Raw genomic sequence first — 19884 nt, forward strand, 5'->3', positions numbered from 1 at the left:
CCATTTTTCTTATGTAGCCTTCTATAATATATTGTATGTACAACATATTAGCATGTATTTATTTAATTAAATTTATAGTTTGGTTTAGAAGATCTTTTCAGGTCATTAAGAAAGATAATTCTCTCTTGAAAAGTATTTAAGATATGTTAGATGCTACTTTTAAAAAGTATAAAACAGCATATGTATTACCAAATTACATTTTCAAAAATAATAATCCCTAAATGATGCTTTTGTTATAAAACAGGGCCAAATTCCAAAATTCATATTCTTGAAAATGGGGGGGTCCACTGTCCCTCCTCTTCTCAGCTCATTGTTCATTGTTTATGGCTACTTTTGGAATTTAATAAATTATACAAACTATATTTATTTATGTTCTCACCTCTGTCTATCTAGAATTGCTTCATTAAAGCTCTTTTCCCTTTTTTCTGACAGCCACATGTAAACACATGAAATCATTTCGCTATAAATAAACTCAATAATGGGTGAAGGACTTTTGTCTTCTAGAGAAAATGGGTTAAGAAATGCATCAGCTCATCTAACCTTGCCTACCAGATGTGATTTGACTTAGACATTTCATAGTTTTCTTTGCAATCAAAATGGGAAAGGAAACAAATGGACAAATAAAATGTGTTAAGGACCACCACGAATTGAAGAATGGGGTAGTGTGGAAAGAGATGAAGGTAGGGATGAAGGGACTGCTTGACAGCAAGGATGAATGGTTTGAAAATGATACAGAAGGTAATGCAGACCAATTGGTTTGATGAAGGCAAGGGGACACCATGATCTTAGCTACACAATTTTGAAATGGCCTGGAGTGTAAGAAGGATGAAAGACAGGTTAGAAATTTTGGGATCACTGGCCTAAAACAGAAATATTTCAAAAGCTTCCCAGTTTGATAAACTGCAGGCTGTTTTCAAATTGCCAAATAACCAATTTGGTACAAATATTCATGTATAAATATTAGTGATCAGTTGGTTCAGAACAGTGGCAGTTGGTTGATAGGCTGAAACTTTTTAACCAACATAATAAAGAAATAATAATAAAAGACAGGGAGAGAAGAAAACTATATAAAGTACAGTCTTTGCCCCTGAGAACTCCCAGAGCCACCCTCACAGCTAGTAACCAAGTTTGATAGGCCAGAGAAAAGACTGGCAGTTTTCAGGCTTCCTTCTTGCTCCAAGATAATTGGGCCAATGCCCGTTGACAGTGACCAATCGCTTTCAATTTTGCCCAGAAGGGTCTGGCAAGCAAAGTTCAAATCTCTGGAGAATATTTCCATCCTTAAAATAAACTACAGCCCCAGCTTGTATTTACACATGGGTCAATTAAAAGATAAGCAGCCTCAGAAAACATGTGGTACATATTCCACAATACTTTAGAGAAACCAGACAATCTATCTTCCATAGAAACTACAATTTAACAGAAAATTAAAAAATTGCATTGCAGTCACACAAAACTTGCCAGTATCAGATTGTTCTTAGGCACAAGTAGATATATTCCTTTTTTTCTCCTTTTAAGACTAACAAAAAATATATTCTTTTGCTAGCCATAATATACTAATCAATGTACGCCTTTTGTACCTACATAAGCCACCTGTGATGCAGTTTAAACAGTTTTTGTCTATTATGCTCTGAAGAAATATATGAGATAATATTCTGTCAAATGATGTTGATTTATTCTGTTTAGTTATAAGTATATCAGGACACAAATGCCTTTAATAATATTTCAATCAGTCTTTTAAGTCCTAAATGACTAAATCATGACTAAAAATTATAATATTTTCATCTGAATTAATAAAATGTTAGTTTTATTATAGCATTAAGGTATGTCTAGGTAGTATCTTAGTCTTCTATTAGAGAAAATATGTTTTGGCACCCAAAGAGGGTGACAAGATCCCTTTAATTTACAATGTAAAGCAATCATGGTATTTAACAGCAGACAATTTTTTACTTTACTCCTTGCCTTTATTTTTAGTGTCTATGATGTTTTGTTCCCAGATGTAGGAATGTAGCTAAACAGGGGCTGTTGCTAATTATTGAGCAAATATACACATGAAGTCCAGATGTTAATGTGTGATCAGTTTTTTTCTATCAGCAAATAGATTTCTTTCTGTGTCATGTTGAGATCAGATAAGATTCTTCCTACACTTTAACTTTGTCATTTGGAGCCCTTACTTTATTTAGTTTTCAATCAGTTACATATCATCCACCTACACTCTCATGTAGTTTTTTTTTATATCCAATGAATTAACTTCATTAATTTTATCTATTTTGTTAAGCACAGTCTAATCTAGGTTTCCACAAGAAGAGAACCTCTGAAGAAATATATTTATTTGCAATTTATAAAATGAAATGTTGAATCTAAGCTCAAAGAGAATGTCTGGAAAGAAAAAAATCAAGACTACATTTATATTTTGCTGGATGTTAACATCTCATGTTTTCCTCTAGAGTGGGTTATTGATAATAGAAGAGCAATACAAAACCCTCAATTAACTATGAGGATTTTGAAAGTCATTGTGCTGGATGAAAAAAAAAAACTGTCTATCTCATAGGTTGTCAATGGATCAATAAATGTTCACTATGTAAATTTTTTTAATTTTAATTTGAAATATATTTCTGAGTCCATATACCAGAGCAATATAGCTGTTTACATAGAGACTATTCCTACAGTGTTTTCTAATGCTAACTTCCCATTGTAAACTGACTTCACACCATTCTGAATCTTCTAGAAACATTAGCATAATGAACTACTGGAAAAATTGTATTTCAGTCTATAGCATTCTCACAGGAATAAAATGACATTGGAACAAAACCAAAATGGATTATTTGGAAAAAACAGTCAATGAGCTTAAAATTATGGTAACTATCAATTTTTTTTTTTGGATTCTTGGAAACAATGAAAAATACTTTATTAAAGTATGTCTCAGTTACTCAGCAGATACATACATTTATTTCTATTTGTAGACAAAACTAGGTGAAGAAATCTAGGAGTTGCTATAATTTAAAACTGTATTTTTGCCCAAACTGAAGTGATAACTACAAAGTCTTCCACCAACCAAGGAGCCAAAGAGGCTGCTCATTGTCTGATTTGGCTCAAGAAACAGGGAACACGCTGTTGCCTTCAGCAGAGTTGGTGGGGAACCAATTTCAACTGGGTCAGGTTCAAAATTTCAGAATAATACTGATACATCTGATTGTATTATGCAAGAATTTATGGTATGAAAAGATTTATTTTAAGAGATAGTTCAATATAAACTGGCTGTATATTATTTTTTAATTTTCTAACAAACTTAGCTTGATTTTTCCACAGCAAGCAATTTTCAATACATTTGTTCATGGAACTTTGCTTAAGGTAAATGAGCCATTTTGTCCCAGAGAAAACTTTGGTATTAAAGTAAAAAGTCATATCTGTAGATTTACCTCCGGTGTGTCTCATCAATGAAAACATTTCAGTGACTCATATGCGCGTTAAGTAATGTGGTTAAGTAAATAACAGGCCAAAGACTATGAACAAAAAAAATTCAATATCCATTATAGACCTCTGCATCATGTAACATTAGAACAATAAATCTCCAACTTTAAATTATCACTTCTTAATAAGAATTATGTGAATTAATCCATTAATCGGGGACCAGAAAGAAAGCAGACCACATGTCTAAAAGAAACTAAATTATATATCCTCAAGTTCTTTTTCTCTTTTACCCTATGAATAAACTAATATACTTAAAAGGAATAAAAATCAATAGGGGCATGTTTTTTTTCATTTAGCCAAGTGGCATATGGAAAAAAGGACGTTATGCTTAGATATTAGCAAACAAGAGAGGTCTTTTTAAACATTTTAAAGGAAAGTGAAATTTTTATGAGACCGTTGATCTTTTAAAATATCTACCAAAGTTGTAATCTTTGTTATTGGGATTCACACTTCAGGAACTGAACCCCAATTTGTATCCAAGCATATGAAAGTACTTGAAATATTAATTTCCTTACAATGTAAAATCTCTAAAATTTGGGAAGAAATACCATATCTGGGAAATGTAATGCTTGTGTTACAGTCTTCACTAAAGATGGGCCCCTAAAAGACACTATAATATAGATTTCATATAAATTATAGTTCAACAACAGAATCATGATTGCTTGTTATCTTTATAAGGCAGTAAAAATCTGGAAACAAAATTTTTTTTTTTTTAGATAATTATTTTTTATTGAAGGGTAGTTGACACACAGTATTACATTACATTAGTTTCAGATGTACAACACAGTGATTCAACATTTATATACATGATAATTCTAGGTAACAGCTATCACCATACCAAGTTGTTACAATATTTTGACTATATTCCTTATGCTATACATTACATCCCGGTTACTTATTTATTTTACAATTGGAAGTGTGTACTTTGTTGTTGTTGTTGTTGTTGTTGTTGTGAGGGCATCTCTCATATTTATTGATCAAATGGTTGTTAACAACAATAAAATTCTGTATAGGGGAGTCAGTGCTCAAAGCACAATCATTAATCCCCCCCAAGCCTAATTTTCGTCAGTCTCCAATCTTCTGAAGCATAACGAACAAGTTCTTACATGGAAAACAAATTCTTACATAGTGAATAAGTTACATGGTGAACAGTGCAAGGACAGTCATCACAGAAACTTTTGGTTTTGCTCATGCATTATGAACTATAAACAGTCAATTTAAATATGAATACTCATTTGATTTTTATACTTGGATACCACATTTCTATCTTTATTATTATTATTTTTTTAAATAAAATGCTGAAGTGGTAGGTAGATACAAGATAAAGGTAGAAAACATAGTTTAGTGTTGTAAGAGAGCAAGTGAAGATGATCAGGTGTGTGCCTGTAGACTATGTGTTAATCCAAGCTAGACAAGGGCAATAAAACATCCACATATGCAGAAGATTTCTCTCAGAACGAGGGCGGGGGAGGTTCTAATCCTCCCTTGAGGAATCTTACCCGTCTCTGGCTAACCAGTCATCTTCCGGGACCATACAGGGAAATGTAAAGTTGGTAAGTGAGAGAGAAGCCTTATTGTTTGAAAAGGTTAGCTTTTTACTTCTTTGCATATTTATGTCCTGTGGCTTCTATGCCCAGCATTTGTCTTGAGGTATCTTTACCACTTGGAAGAATTATGATACTCGGTAAATTTGATATGATGCACGAATTCTATTTAAGGGTTGTAGTTAGGAAGGAAGAAGAAAAGCTATAGAAGTAGCAGGTGGAAGAAAACATGGGAAGATTGATTATTTCTTTGACATATCTTCTTGTAGAGTAACTTCAGCATGTATAGGTTTTAAACTACTAATAAAATTGTGCACACACATTAACATAATAGGAGTACAGTTATGTAACCAAAGCATACTAGCCATCTCCAGTGAAACCAAGAAAACCAGTTAGGCACCTTAGGCATTTGTGAAAACTTATCTATGATATGGTGGATATTGTCCAACTGAGCTTGAACAGTCTGAGAGAAATCAGACAAATTAAAACAACCCATTCCTGGGGACTGTTCATATCCCATATGTTCTTTTAACAGTAGTCTGTAGTTGTAAGATTTTGGAGCGCTACAATTTGCACTTCTCCTAATTCTTGATTGAGTTCCAACTGTATAGATCCAGTCAAATTTGTTGTTTTACTGTATGCACAGGCCAGCTTAGATATCTCCTTCATCATTCCCATGGCAAGTCCAGGAACTGGTGGGATGAGTGCATCTACAGCTGTAGCAGTACGTGGATCTTTGTTGGGGATTTTTGATGATCATCTTCTGGCATGAGTCTTCCAGAGAGTGCTGATGTTGGAAGTTCTTTTTCATATCGTATCTTAGTTCATTTTCGGGGTAGCCCAATTAGGCTTTGATCCTCTGTATAAACACAAACAGACCCTTTGCCTACACTTTTATATGCCATTTATACCCTTGTGTAGGACTCATTGGAGGTCTCCACACAGGAACTGCCTTTTTTTTTTTTTGGTATCATTAATCTACACTTACATGACGAATATTATGTTTACTAGGCTCTCCCCTATACCAGGTCCCCCCTATAAACCCCTTTACAGTCACTGTCTATCAGCATAGCAAATGTTATAGAATCACTACTTGTCTTCTCTGTGTTGTACAGCCCTCCCCTTTCTCCCACCCCCCCATGCATGCTAATCTTAATACCCTCTTCTTCTCCCCCACCCTTATCCCTCCCTACCCACCCATCCTCCCCAGTCCCTTTCCCTTTGGTACCTGTTAGTCCATTCTTGAGTTCTGTGATTCTGCTGCTGTTTTGTTCCTTCAGTTTTTCCTTTGTTCTTATATTCCACAGATGAGTGAAATCATTTGGTATTTCTCTTTCTCCGCTTGGCTTGTTTCACTGAGCATAATACCCTCCAGCTCCATCCATGTTGCTGCAAATGGTAGGATTTGCCCTTTTCTTATGGCTGAGTAGTATTCCATTGTGTATATGTACCACATCTTCTTTATCCATTCATCTATCGATGGACATTTAGGTTGCTTCCAATTCTTGGCTATTGTAAATAGTGCTGCGATAAACATAGGGGTGCACTGGTCTTTCTCATACTTGATTGCTGCATTCTTAGGGTAAATTCCTAGGAATGCAATTCCTGGGTCAAATGGTAAGTCTGTTTTGAACATTTTGATGTACCTCCATACTGCTTTCCTCTTAATAAGTCTGGCTAGAGGCTTATCTATTTTGTTGATTTTCTCGAAGAACCAGCTCTTGGTTTCATTGATTTTTGCTATTGTTTTATTCTTCTCGATTTTATTTATTTCTTCTCTGATCTTTATTATGTCCCTCCTTCTGCTGACCTTGGGCCTCATTTGTTCTTCTTTTTCCAATTTCGATAATTGTGACATTAGACCATTCATTTGGGATTGTTCTTCCTTTTTTAAATATGCTTGGATTGCTATATACTTTCCTCTTAAGACTGCTTTTGCTGTGTCCCACAGAAGTTGGGGCTTAGTGTTGTTGTTGTCATTTGTTTCCATATATTACTGGATCTCCATTTTGATTTGGTCATTGATCCATTGATTATTTAGGAGCGTGTTGTTAAGCCTCCATGTGTTTGTGAGCCTTTTTGCTTTCTTTGTACAGTTTATTTCTAGTTTTATTCCTTTGTGATCTGAAAAGTTGGTTGGTAGGATTTCTAGCTTTTGGAATTTTCTGAGGCTCTTTTTGTGGCCTAGTATGTGGTCTATTCTGGAGAATGTTCCATGTGCACTTGAGAAGAATGTATATTCTGTTGCTTTTGGATGTAGAGTTCTATAGATGTCTATTAGGTCCATCTGCTCTACTGTGTTGTTCCTTACTTATTTTCTGCCTGGTGGATCTATCCTTTGGGGTGAGTGGTGTGTTGAAGTCTCCTAGAATAAATGCATTGCAGTCTATTTCCCCCTTTAGTTCTGTTAGTATTTGTTTCACATATGCTGGTGCTCCTGTGTTGGGTGCATATATATTTAGAATGGTTATATCCTCTTGTTGGACTGAGCCCTTTATCATTATGTAGTGTCCTTCTTTATCTCTTGTTACTTTCTTTGTTTTGAAGTCTATTTTGTCTGATATTAGTACTGCAACCCCTGCTTTCTTCTCGCTGTTGTTTGCCTGAAATACGTTTTTCCATTCCTTGACTTTTAGTCTGTACATGTCTTTGGGTTTGAGGTGAGTTTCTTGTAAGCAGCATATAGATGGGTCTTGCTTTTGTATCCATTTTATTACTCTGTGTCTTTTGTTTGATGCATTCAGTCCATTTACATTTAGGGTGACTATTGAAAGATATGTACTTATTGCCATTGCAGGCTTTAAATTCGTGGTTACCAAAGGTTCAAGGTTAGCTTGTTTACTACCTTACTGTCTGAGCTCACTCGCTTATTGAGCTGTTATAAACAGAGTCTGATGATTATTTCTTTCCCTTCTTTTTCCTCCTCCTCGATTCTTCATATGTTGAGTGTTTTGTGCTTTGCTCTTTCTAGGAGTGCTCCCATCTAGAGCAGTCCCTGTAAGATGTCCTGTAGAGGTGGTTTGTGGGAAGCAAATACCCTCAGCTTTTGTTTGTCTGGGAATTGTTTAATCCCACCGTCATATTTGAATGATAGTCGTGCTGGATATAGTATCCTTGGTTCAAGGCCCTTCTGTTTCATTGCATTTAATATATCATGCCATTCTCTTCTGGCCTGTGGGGTTTCTGTCGAGAAGTCTGACATTAGCCTGATGGGTTTTCCTTTATAGGTGACCTTTTTCTCTTTAGCTGCCTTTGAAACTCTTTCCTTGTCCTTGATCTTTGCCATTTTAATTATTATGTGTCTTGGTGTTGTCCTTCTTGGATCCTTTCTGTTGGGGGTTCTGTGTATTTCCGTGGTCTGTTCGATTATTTCCTCCCCCAGTTTGGGGAAGTTTTCAGCAATTATTTCTTCCAAGATTCTTTCCGTCCCTTTTCCTCTCTCTTCTTCTTCTGGTACCCCTATAATACAGATATTGTTCCTTTTAGGTTGGTCACAGAGTTCTCTTAATATTGTTTCATTTCTGTAGATCCTTTTATCTCTCTCTATGTCAGCTTCTATGCGTTCCTGTTCTCTGGTTTCAATTCCATCATTGGCCTCTTGCATCTTATCCATTCTGCTTATAAACCCTTCCAGAGTTTGTTTCATTTCTGTAATCTCCTTTCTGGCATCTGTGATGTCCCTCCGGACTTCATCCCATTTCTCTTGCGTATTTCTCTGCATCTCTGTCAGCATGTTTATGATTCTTATTTTGAATTCTTTGTCAGGAAGACTGGTTAGGTTTGTCTCCTTCTCTGGTGTTGTCTCTGTGATCTTTGTCTGCCTGTAGCTTTGCCTTTTCATGGTGATAGGAATAGTTTGCAGAGCTCGGACGAGTGACGGCTGGAAGGACTTCCTTTCTTGTTGGTTTGTGGCCCTCCTCTCCTGGGAGAACAGCGGCCTCTAGTGGCTTGTGCTGGGCAGCTGCGTACAGACAGGGTTTCTGCTTCCTGTCCAGCTGCTATGGAGTTAATCTCCGCTGTTGCTGTGGGCGTGGCCTGGCTCGGGCCGCTCCTCCAAAATGGTGGAGTCGCATTGGAGGGGGAACAGCCTGGAGGCTATTTATCACCGTAAGGGGCCTCCGAGCTCCCTGCAGCCCAGGGGATTACGGTGCCCAGAGATCCCCGGATTCTCTACCTCTGGATTAAGTGTCCCGCCCTGCCCCTTTAAGACTTCCAAAAAGCACCCGCCAAAGCAAAACAACGACCATAAAAAAGAAAAAAAAAATTTATAATTAAAAAAATAAAAATAAAAATAAAAAATGGCCACTCGTTTTTCTTTATTCTCCAGCGCCAGCCTCAGGCATCTGCTCACCAGTCTTTCTGCCCTGTTTCCCTAGTATTGGGGTCCCTAGCCCTTTAAGACTTCCAAAAAGCACTTGCCAAAACAAAACAGCAAAAAAAAAAAAAAAAAAAAAAAATGGCTGCTCGCTTTTCTTATGTCCTCCGGCGCCAAGCCTCCGGTACCCACTCACTGTTCTTGCTGCCCTGTTCACCTAGCATCCAGGGCCCCCTGGGCACGTACTGTGTCTGCACTCTGGCCCGGATGGCTGGGGCTGGGTGTTCGGCAGTCCTGGGGTCCGTCTCCCTCCCGCTCTGCCTGCTCTTCTCCTGCCGGGAGCTGGGGGGAGGGGCGCTCGGCTCCCGCGGGGCCGGGGCTTGTATCTTACCCCCTTCGCGAGGCGCTGGGTTCTCTCAGGTGCGGATGTGGTCTGGATATTGTCCTGTGTCCTCTGGTCTCTATTCTAGGAAGAGTTGTCTTTGTTATATTTTCATAGATATATGTGGTTTTGGGAGGAGATTTCCGCTGCTCTACTCACGCCACCATCTTGGCTCCGCCCTTGGAAACAAAATTTAACTTTGAAAAGCATCTTGTTAAAATTACCATTTCCTTGCTTAGTGTTACAGAACCATAGATGAAAAAATATTTCAAAAGTGATTAGTACACCTACCTGATTCTAGGCAGGGTTACGCCTAGGTTATTTAGTAAATGTAGTTGGTGGGGAAAAAAAAATACAGAAAATACATCAAATCAGTTTTGATCACTTCTAATCCCAGAAATTTCATTGTCAGGAAATTACTTTCTATTTATCATTATGAGCCTTCTTACCTATATTAACTACAGAACACTAAACTTTGAACAATAAGATTGGTCGTACCTGGAATAATTTCAATTGATTATACCCAATAATTTATAGGCCATTTAAATACCTTTTAATGATAGCACAGTAATATTGAAAGATTATTGTTATGTCAGAAAAATATAGTATTTATTTCCCCAAAATTTCCACTGCATTTGTTGGTACATTTTTTCAAGAACAGAAAATGAAGCACTTAGAGTATAAAGATTAATCTCTACAAATAAATCGAATATTAGCATTGTGGCCTTGTGGGAACATAGTGGTCCAAAGGTATCCAGGTGATTCTGAATAAGAAGCCATAATACTGTAGGCAAGCAACTTAGCCTCTTGCTTAATATTTTTAAACATTAAAATTGGAATAATAATGGTTATCCGAGAAAATTAATTATGTAATATGGGTTGTAGGAGTCATAAAAATGTCAAGTCTACATTTTTACTTAATAGCAGAACACAGGGCTTAAATTAACTATCTAATTTTCACAACAGATATACTGGTATACTGACAAGTCACAGAGTTTTACTAAAGCTTTCTTGCTCCAAATGAACAGATATAAGATGGATGAAGTCTAGTAGAGCACCGGAAAGGCAGAAAAACAAAAGATAACACAATCACAATGGCTGAGAAGTCAAACATGCTGTTAGTACAAAAAGCAAGCTTAATATGGAAATATAAAGATTTACAAAATCTTTTTTTATAAATATAAAGATAAGAAAAAAAATTTATAAATATGAAGATAAGAAAAATAATGTACTTGTCATTTTTTTACACTTTCATTAAAATGCTTTGTCAAATTTTAGTTTTCCCCTTTCTGAAAGAAGCAAAAATTTCCAGAGGCCAAGATAAAACTATTAAAAAGACAGAAAGTAATTCTTACTACACATAGTTAAAGAAGTTGGGAGAGCTTAAGATGAAGAAGAGAACACTTTACCTAACTTTCTTAGTGTGAAAAGCCGTTATGAAGAGGATATTAACCAATTGTTCTATACTATGACAAGATGAAAGAGTTTTAACATTAGCAGAAATGCTTGTAAAACTTAGCAGGATAGGCCATAATTTGGATTATTGCAGAATGTTTCATTATGTGGACAGGCATTGAAACTGACTGTTAAGAAAGGGCATGTAATCAGGGTCTTTAAGAATAGAAAAGATAACAATTCATCTTGAATCGCTTGCCCTTACCTTTGTTAAAGCCTGAGTACTTGACCATGACCTCTAGGATCACTTCTAGCTCTTGGATTTTATTCTCAGAAAGAGAAATGGGTGCTCTGCAATTGACTGTGGTTTACAATTTCTTATTTTATTACACTTATTGTAATTTTAGCACACCACTTTTTGCCCAGTTAATAGAAACATTTTTTAGAAAGAAGAGAAGCTCTGTATTCAACAAATGAGTTCAATGCCAATCTCATCACTTTAAACCCTGCAGTTTTGACACAGATTAGTACAAAATGTTTGAATTTCTTAGTTTTAATACGCACAGTGAATACTAGTAGGTTTTCATTTCTAAAGGTAAGCATAATTGCACATGTCTGGCCAGGTGTAATTAAGTCTGAAAAGCTGAAACATTTTAGCCAGTATTCAGAAATGTAATAGTATGTTTCATTATTAAATATTACATGCCCTATGAAATGCCACAAAAGAAACATTTCATTAAAAAAAATTATTGGTTATATTTAAAATGACTTTCTAAACCATTAGGTAGAATTTGTTTCCTTAGAGAACTGAAAATGATACAGCCCTCATCATTTAACTGCTGATCTCTTGGTTCCCATATACTCCAGAACGAGGATTTGGCCTGCTAAGTTTTGGCAAGCCTTATGTTGGTATCGAGCAAACTCCCTTCCAAAAAAGTGTTGGATAGCACTACCATAACTCTGAGTTGTACTGAAATCCAAGTGTGAATTTCCTGGAACATGTAGTCAACAGATTTCTGAAACTGCATACCAGCACTTTACTTTGCCTCTACAAGTGCTTGCCTATCTTGGAAGAAAATCTATTAAAATCTTTTCCAATGGGTTCAGAGAGAAAATATTGAAACTAAAACGGTCCCTTTGCAAGTCAGCTTCAAAGTTTTCTATCCTAACATCCATATAAAGCTGAATAAATATAAATGTTTGTTGTGTTATATATGAGGGCACTCTCCCAAAACGGCAAAAGATTAGAGTGACATTGACAATCGTGATCATTATCTTCTATGCAAATTTCCCTAAATTCAGCTTCCCTCCCCACCTGCCCATAATCAGGACAGGTTGAGTCTTAAGACTCAAATCTGCTATTTTGGGCTTTTGCCCAATAAGAGGTTTTGTTAAAAGCTGTTTTACACTGCATTTTCTTAAACTTCCTGACTGAAATACTGGTTTCCATATATTTTAAAAAGTCTTTCTATTTATTCATTTCCCACCACCTTCAACCCCTTATTCCTGAAGAATTCTCTTGTTCCCTACCTGAGCATGTTTTCCACTCTTCATATTTCAGGCACCTGGAAAGAAATGACAGAATTAAGGAGATAACTCAGCCACGTTCTGATGTGTCATACCAATAGTTCAGTAAGTCAGGATAATTTGCAAAATTCTTAGTCTACTCTCCGCAATTAATAATGCTTCTTATGGATGCAGAGTATTTTCCAATCTAGAGTTACTCAGACACTCAGGTAACCTGGGCTTTTTAAATGATCATGACAAATAGATTCTAGTGAATAGCCTAATACATAGTAGGAAGAAGGGAGGAAAGAAGTTAAATATGGAAAAACCTATTCTATAATCTGAGTAACAACTAAATACAGTAGGAAAATAGTTCTCAGAATAAAAATTGTTAAAAAGTTGGATCATATACAGATCAGGTATTTTCCAGAATTTGATGTCATGCATAATCTACAAACATAAATGTATTTTTGAAGACAACAGACTAGCATTTAGGACTGACACTGATAGAAATGAATCACAAAGCAAAGAAATGAGACTAACAGGTCTCTGTTCAGCAAGCTAGGCAAATTTACATGAATCTAGGACAGTTGGCACAAATACACTGTTTTCTCTTACCCCTACAATCCCCAAAGATTTTTTAAATGTGTTTTACTCAAAGACAACTATCTGATAAAATGCCTCCTGATCTGAAGTAGCAGGAAAAACTGTTATTTTAGATAGGAGGTTTGAACCATGTATGTGGCAATGATACTGTTAATGGAGAGAGAGAGACTGTCAACATGTGGAAGGTCCCAAGCAGAGCCTGTGTGGTGTGCACAGCTCAGATTCAGACAGATGTGTCCAATTATGGCAGACTTGGACAATGCAGAGAGCTGTTTATTTGAGTGAGGGGCAAAGGACCTTCTTGGGGTTCATCCCAATGGAGGAGAGACCCAAGTTCATAGTCTTGACTCAATAAAAAACAACTGAGTTGGTCAAGGGGGTTGATACTGAATGCAACAGTGAGTACAAGTAGTCTGCTACTAATCAGATTTGTCTTCTGATTCAACCTGATGTATCTGTTTTAGGGAGACAGGAACTGCAAATTAGAAAAGAAAACAAAACTAAAAAAGTTGTTTTTTAAAAAAAAGTTCTAAGATGTTGAAGCTCAAGCCAATCCTTGAGGATGTACCCATTAAGGAAAAAAAAATACTGAGAAAACAAAATACTCCACCATGGCCTTGCACCACTGTCAGGTACCAGGTATCAGCCATACCCCAGATCCACAGAGAGTGGGATGCCGTGCACAGCTAACAGTGCCAGCACTGGCAGTATTTCCCAAGAACAGTGCTACTGGGGTGCACAGGCTAGAGGTCATGACTACATATGATGTTTGAGAGCTTGATAGAGAGCACATGTACGTTTCCCGGCATAATTCCCCAAAATAAGTAAGAAAGACTGAATAGAGTCAAGTCTCAAAACAAAAAATAAAAATGAGAGCCAAGGAAGTATTGCTCATTTCTAAAATTCATCTCCATATACCTTCCTCCAGGTTGCTCTGGCCTGGAAAAACATTGCATATTTATCATACAAATCAGCCAGGATTATAAGTATTTTAGATTATAGGAACTCAGGACAAATCTGCAGTTCCAAGCAGAGCAGTTTGTTAAGACTCTCATAAAAGTATATTGTTTGGTAAGCTCTCCAGCTTCATTTTGAAATCAGAAAATTCACTAAAATGTCAAGTGCTCTTAGCATTAATCACTACTTCTTTCTTAATAAAATTCTTCCTTTGGTTTGTATAAGCCTGACTTTTGTCTTAACTTTCCAGCTACTCCATCTTAGGCTTCTTAATTTCTCCTTCTGTTCACCCCTTAAGGGTCCTGTGCTCCAAAGCATTATCTTGTATCCTCAGACCTTTCTACACACATTTTCCCTCGGGGATCTCATCCCCAGTAAAGTTTCACTTATGACTTACATGTTGACAACACTGCTACATAGTTGACATAGTTAAGAAACAAATCATTAAGTTTTCAAATTTCGGAGAAAAAAAAGAGAGAAGGGATTTGGTGAGTAGAAGTAAAAGTAGAAGAAAGCTTAGATAGGAAAAAAGAGTATTTATAACACAGCCTCCATAATACCTTTCAAGTAACTGGACTACTCAAGAGATACTTTACTTGAAATTGTTAACAATGTTAACAAAGGAGAACCATTTGTAGTCTTTTCAACAATATAACCAGGCTTAGCATTTGTTTGGAGAAGCAATCCCCAAATTTCAGACATTTTGTTTAGCCAGGAAAAAAAAATCCCTGAAGGATGAGGGAATCTCAGCCATTGCTCTGTTTTATTTCACTGGTTCAGTTGTACATCTTTTTAAAATGTGATCTAACATGAGTATACTCAGAGAAAAAAAAAACACTGGGGTCAGAACACTTGGGAGGTAAAAGAGAAAGTCAGTGTTCAATATGCCAAACTCAGGCCCCAGAGAAGGTCCTCCTAATTATCCAGTGGGTTAGAAGATGATATACTTTTGAGTCAACAGGTGTTTATCTCATAAAAATCCAAATATTATACTACTGAACAGTCTCCTTGGCCTTGGCTTCCTTAAGAATACTTAGGATAAAATAGGGGGAAAACCTCTCCTGCCCCTGAGGTAATGATTTCAGCTGGCTTGACCATGTCTGTGTGCGAGTGTATAGGACAGGGGCAAGGAAGATAATAAAATGATGGTCTTTCTTGTTTTGTAGAACACTCACTAGATGAATTGAAGACATCAGCTACACAGATGGCAACATCTAGTTTCTCCCAGCACCCACTGCTTTGAAGAGAGTTCAAACTCTTCCTGAAGCAGTGAACATCGCTGCCTCACCAGGACCCACAGTGAGGAAATATTAGATCCATCTGCAAAATAGCATGCTCCTTGCTCCATGTGTCCAATGTCTAGCCAAGATAGAGGCAATGAACAGTGTAAATATGTAAATCACTCTGACATGTGTTTTTTTATATTTTATTTGACTGGGTCACACATAAACAATCTTATAATGAATTAAAGTTTAAATATCTTCCTTGTCTATATTGAGCACAGGCTCAACTCATTTAAGAGAGTTATAAAATGACAAATAGAGCTTCACTTATATTTCCCTTCATCGCTTATTTGTAAATATAAATTTAATATGTACCGTACACCTGATATGTTGAAGACACTGTGCTAATAAATCAAGGATAGGAGGAGGCACAGGAGGAATAAGATGTCTTTGCATGAAAAAGCTCACAATCTATTCCAGATACAGACACAAGTTCACTAATCCTAAAGTCAGGCATTCCACGATAAGTGAGACAACAGAGGCCACAGAATACTGTGAGAGAACAAACATGAGCTGTCCTTAGAGTCTGAGGATAAGTTTTCCTCAAGTAAGGAAGAATATTGCAGGCAGAAGGACAAGCATGGACAGGCATGGAGGCATGAAGAATATATGTGAAAATCAAATACTTTTGTTTTCTTTAACAAGAGAGGAAACAAGTTTGGGGGATCAGTTGAGAGATATTTTCTGGATTGTTTATTCTCCATATACTCAGCAGAGTTCTTAGAAACTGAAGAAATTTCCAACAGAAATTGTTTCACACACAAAAAACCTGCAGAGGGAGAAATATAAATGACTAATGAAATATAAAATGACTATAAAAATTCAACCTAACTGGATAGCAAAGAAACAATAATCAAAATATTTTCACTGATCAAATTAGAAAATAAATAATAGTGATACTCTAGTTCAGCAAGAATGTGCAGAAAATGGGCATTTTTGTATATTTTCTGAGATACAGCCTAAGGAAATAATCACTGCCCTGCAGTAAGAGATACTAATAAAGAGATTTATTGAGGCATTATTTAGAAGCAAAAAGAAAAAAAAGAAAAAATTACATGTCCAACAATAAGTAACAGGTTAAATTAATTACTGTACAAACAAAAAGTAAAATATTATGTATTCATTAAACATATTGAAGAAGAATAGTTAATGAGAGAGATTTATGTGTACTCTTTATGTTAACTGAAAAAAATGTTATGTCTGTATATATACACAGAATCATTAGAACACAAACAAAATAATGACAGAAGTTATTATATTGGTGGTAGATTTAATGGTGGCTTTTATTTTCTTTTTCTGTTCATAAGCACTTTCTGAGCTTCTAAAGTGAGTATGCAATGATTTTATAACAAGAAAAATTATTTACCCAACTTTACAAAAAGCAGATGCACAGTTGTCAGTTCCTATATTGGGACAAGAGCAAGGTACTTTCTAGTAGTGAGAGCAATTTTCCTTGTCAGTAAATGGAAATACTGGAAGAGGAAGAGGACTTTAGACTCTCTTTTCATAAATAATAATCACTCACTATAGCGCAAAGTTGCTGTCCTCCTTCATTTTCCCAGTTGCTCCATTCAGCAAGGCTGAATGCTCCCATGTGATTATGTGGCCTCACACACAGAATTAAAAAGATAACTTCCAGGGAGTTCTCCTTTCTATGATAGTCCCCTCCACCTAACCATTCTGTTAAGGATCTAAAGTAACATACTAACTCTTTGAAGTTGCTAGAATACATTGATAGTACACCATTGCAAACTACAGAGTCATGTTCAACCAAATAACCAAATTCTATGATATTATTTTCAAATACATTCAAGTTCTCTGCATTTTTCCTCAGCATCTAACAAGCCCTGTAGTAGTTTATTGAGTACAGAGGAGGCACGGGCTTTTCCAATCAGTTTAGCACCTGACTATGAAATAAAATCTCATGATACATATGTGCCATTATGTGGGCATGTGGGAAAGTGAGCTTAACTCTGATAATCAAAGTCTTGTAGCAAATAATATTAAAATAATGCCTAGCTTTATAGTTTGGAGAAAACATGGTTTTCCTAAGGAATATTAGCTTCCCAAAAAGTAAGAATATTCTTCTAGGATAGTTCAGAGTTTTTGGAAACTTTGTTAGGACAAAGGTGAGATACTGCCAGCATGGTTTCTTCTAAAAGGTCTGTGTTCTTCCTTCCCTTAAAACGACAGAGGAATACAAATTAAAAAGCAGTTATATTTTTGACTTTCAATAGTGAAAAAATATAGTTTCATGTAAAACAAGCTTATAGATTTCAACAAAGTCCACCCATTATGCATACAGTGAGTTCTGATACAACACATATCTGTATTCTTAAAAATCCTCACTATGCAAAATTGTTCAACAAAAACACAAGGCTTACAGAGAAAATGGGGTCTGTGGCACATTACTCAAAAACTTCATTAGTTACACATTTTTAAAAGATAGAAGGCAGTTATATGGATTCTATGTAATCCCAATCAAAATCCCAGCAAGTATTTTTTTTGTGGCTATCAACAAACTGATTCTACATTGTATATGGAAAAATCAAAGACTCATAATAGCCAACACAATATAGAAGAACAAAGTTGGAGGTCTGGAAAATTCAAAACTTACCATAAAGCAACAGTAATCAAGGTAGTGTGGTGTTGATGAAAGAATAGACAAATCAATTAAAGGAAAAGAATAGAGAGCCCAGAAATACATCCCAATAAGTATAGTCAACCAATTTTTGATAAAAGGAGTAAAGGCCATACATTGGAGCAATGATAGTCTCTTCAACAAATGGTACTGGAACAACTGGACATCCACATGCAAAAAAATGCATCTAACCACAGACCTTAGACCCTACACAAAAATTAACTCAAAATGGATCATAAACCTGAATGTAAAATGCAAAACTATAAAATTACTAGAAATAACACAGGGGAAAACCTAGATGACCTTAAGTATGGCAAAGACTTTTTAGATACAAAACCAAAAACCATCCATGAAAGAAATAACTGATAAGCCAGACTTCACTAAAGTTAAAAACTTCTGCTCTATGAAAGACATTATCAAGATTAGGAGACACACCACAGACTGGGAGAAAATATTTGCAAAAGACACATCTGATAAAGGACTGTTATCCAATATATACAAAGAATTCTTAAAACTCAACAAAAAGAAAAAAAAGCATCTCAATTAAAAAATAGGCCAGAGATTTTCACAGACACCTCTCCAAATAAGATATACAGATGACAATTAAGCATATGAAAAGATGCTCCACATCATATGTTATCGGGCAAATGCAAATTAAACAATAAGATACTATTATAAACCTATTCAAATGGTCAAAATCCAGAATACAAAAATACTAAATGCTGTCAGTGATGTGGAGCAATGGAAAATCTCATTCATTGCTAGTAGGAATGCAAAATGGGACAGCCACTTTGGAAGAGTTTGGTGGTTTCTTGCAAAATTAAACATACTCTTAACCATACAATTCAGAGGTCACACTCCTTGGTATTTACCTAAAGGACTGAAAAAACTGCACATGGAAATTTATAGCAGCACTCATTCATAGCCACCAAAATTTGGAAGCAACTAAGATGTCCTTCAGAAGGAAAAAGGATAAATAAACTGTGGAATATCCAGACAATGGAAATTATTCAACACTAAAAAGAAATGAGCTATCAAGCCATGAAAAAACATGGAGGAATTTTAAATGCACATTACTAAGTGAAAGAAGTGAATCTGAGAAGCCTAAATACTGTGTAAGTCCAACTACATAGTATTCTGGAAAGGGCAAAACTATGGATACAATTTTTTAAAAATCAATGTTTAGGGGTAGGGAAGGGAGAGTTGAACAGACAGAGCATACAGGATTTTAGGGGAGTGAAAATAGTAAAACATTATAATGATGAATACATTTTATCCAAACCCATTGAATGTACACCACCGAGAGGTGATAAATTACGGGCTTTGGGTAATTATGATGTGTCAATGTAGGTTCATCCTTGGTAAAAAAAAAAATACACCATTCCATCACATATACACAATGGAATATTACTCACCCATAAGAAAAAAACAGATCCTACCATTTGCAACAACATGGATGGAGCTAGAGGGTGTTATGCTCAGTGAAATAAGCCAGGCAGGGAAAGACAAGTACCAAATGATTTCACTCATATGTGGAGTATAGGAACAAAGAAAAACCGAAGGAACAAAACAGCAGCAGAATCACAGAACCCAAGAATGGACTAATAGTTACCAAAGGGAAAGGGATTGGGGAGGATGGGTGGGAAGGGAGGGACAAGGGTGGGGAAAAAGAAAGGGGGCATTACAATTAGCATGTATAGTGTGTGTGTGGGGGGCATGGGGAGGGCTGTGCAACACAGAGAAGACAAGTAGTGATTTTACAGAATCTTACTATGCTGATAGAC

General features: G+C 36.0%; 1 long non-coding RNA gene across 1 annotated transcript in view; it reads right to left on the reverse strand.

Moving 5' to 3' along the window:
* LOC118921702 (uncharacterized) overlaps positions 1-19884 on the reverse strand; it is a 150619-nt gene that overhangs the window by 70448 nt on the left and 60287 nt on the right. The window contains exon 3 of the long non-coding RNA XR_005028462.2: positions 12638-12672. This is a non-coding gene — a long non-coding RNA (uncharacterized LOC118921702). The remainder of the gene's footprint in view (positions 1-12637; positions 12673-19884) is intronic.

This window comes from Manis pentadactyla, chromosome 12 (assembly GCF_030020395.1).
Source record: "Manis pentadactyla isolate mManPen7 chromosome 12, mManPen7.hap1, whole genome shotgun sequence".
Lineage (NCBI taxonomy): Eukaryota > Metazoa > Chordata > Mammalia > Pholidota > Manidae > Manis > Manis pentadactyla.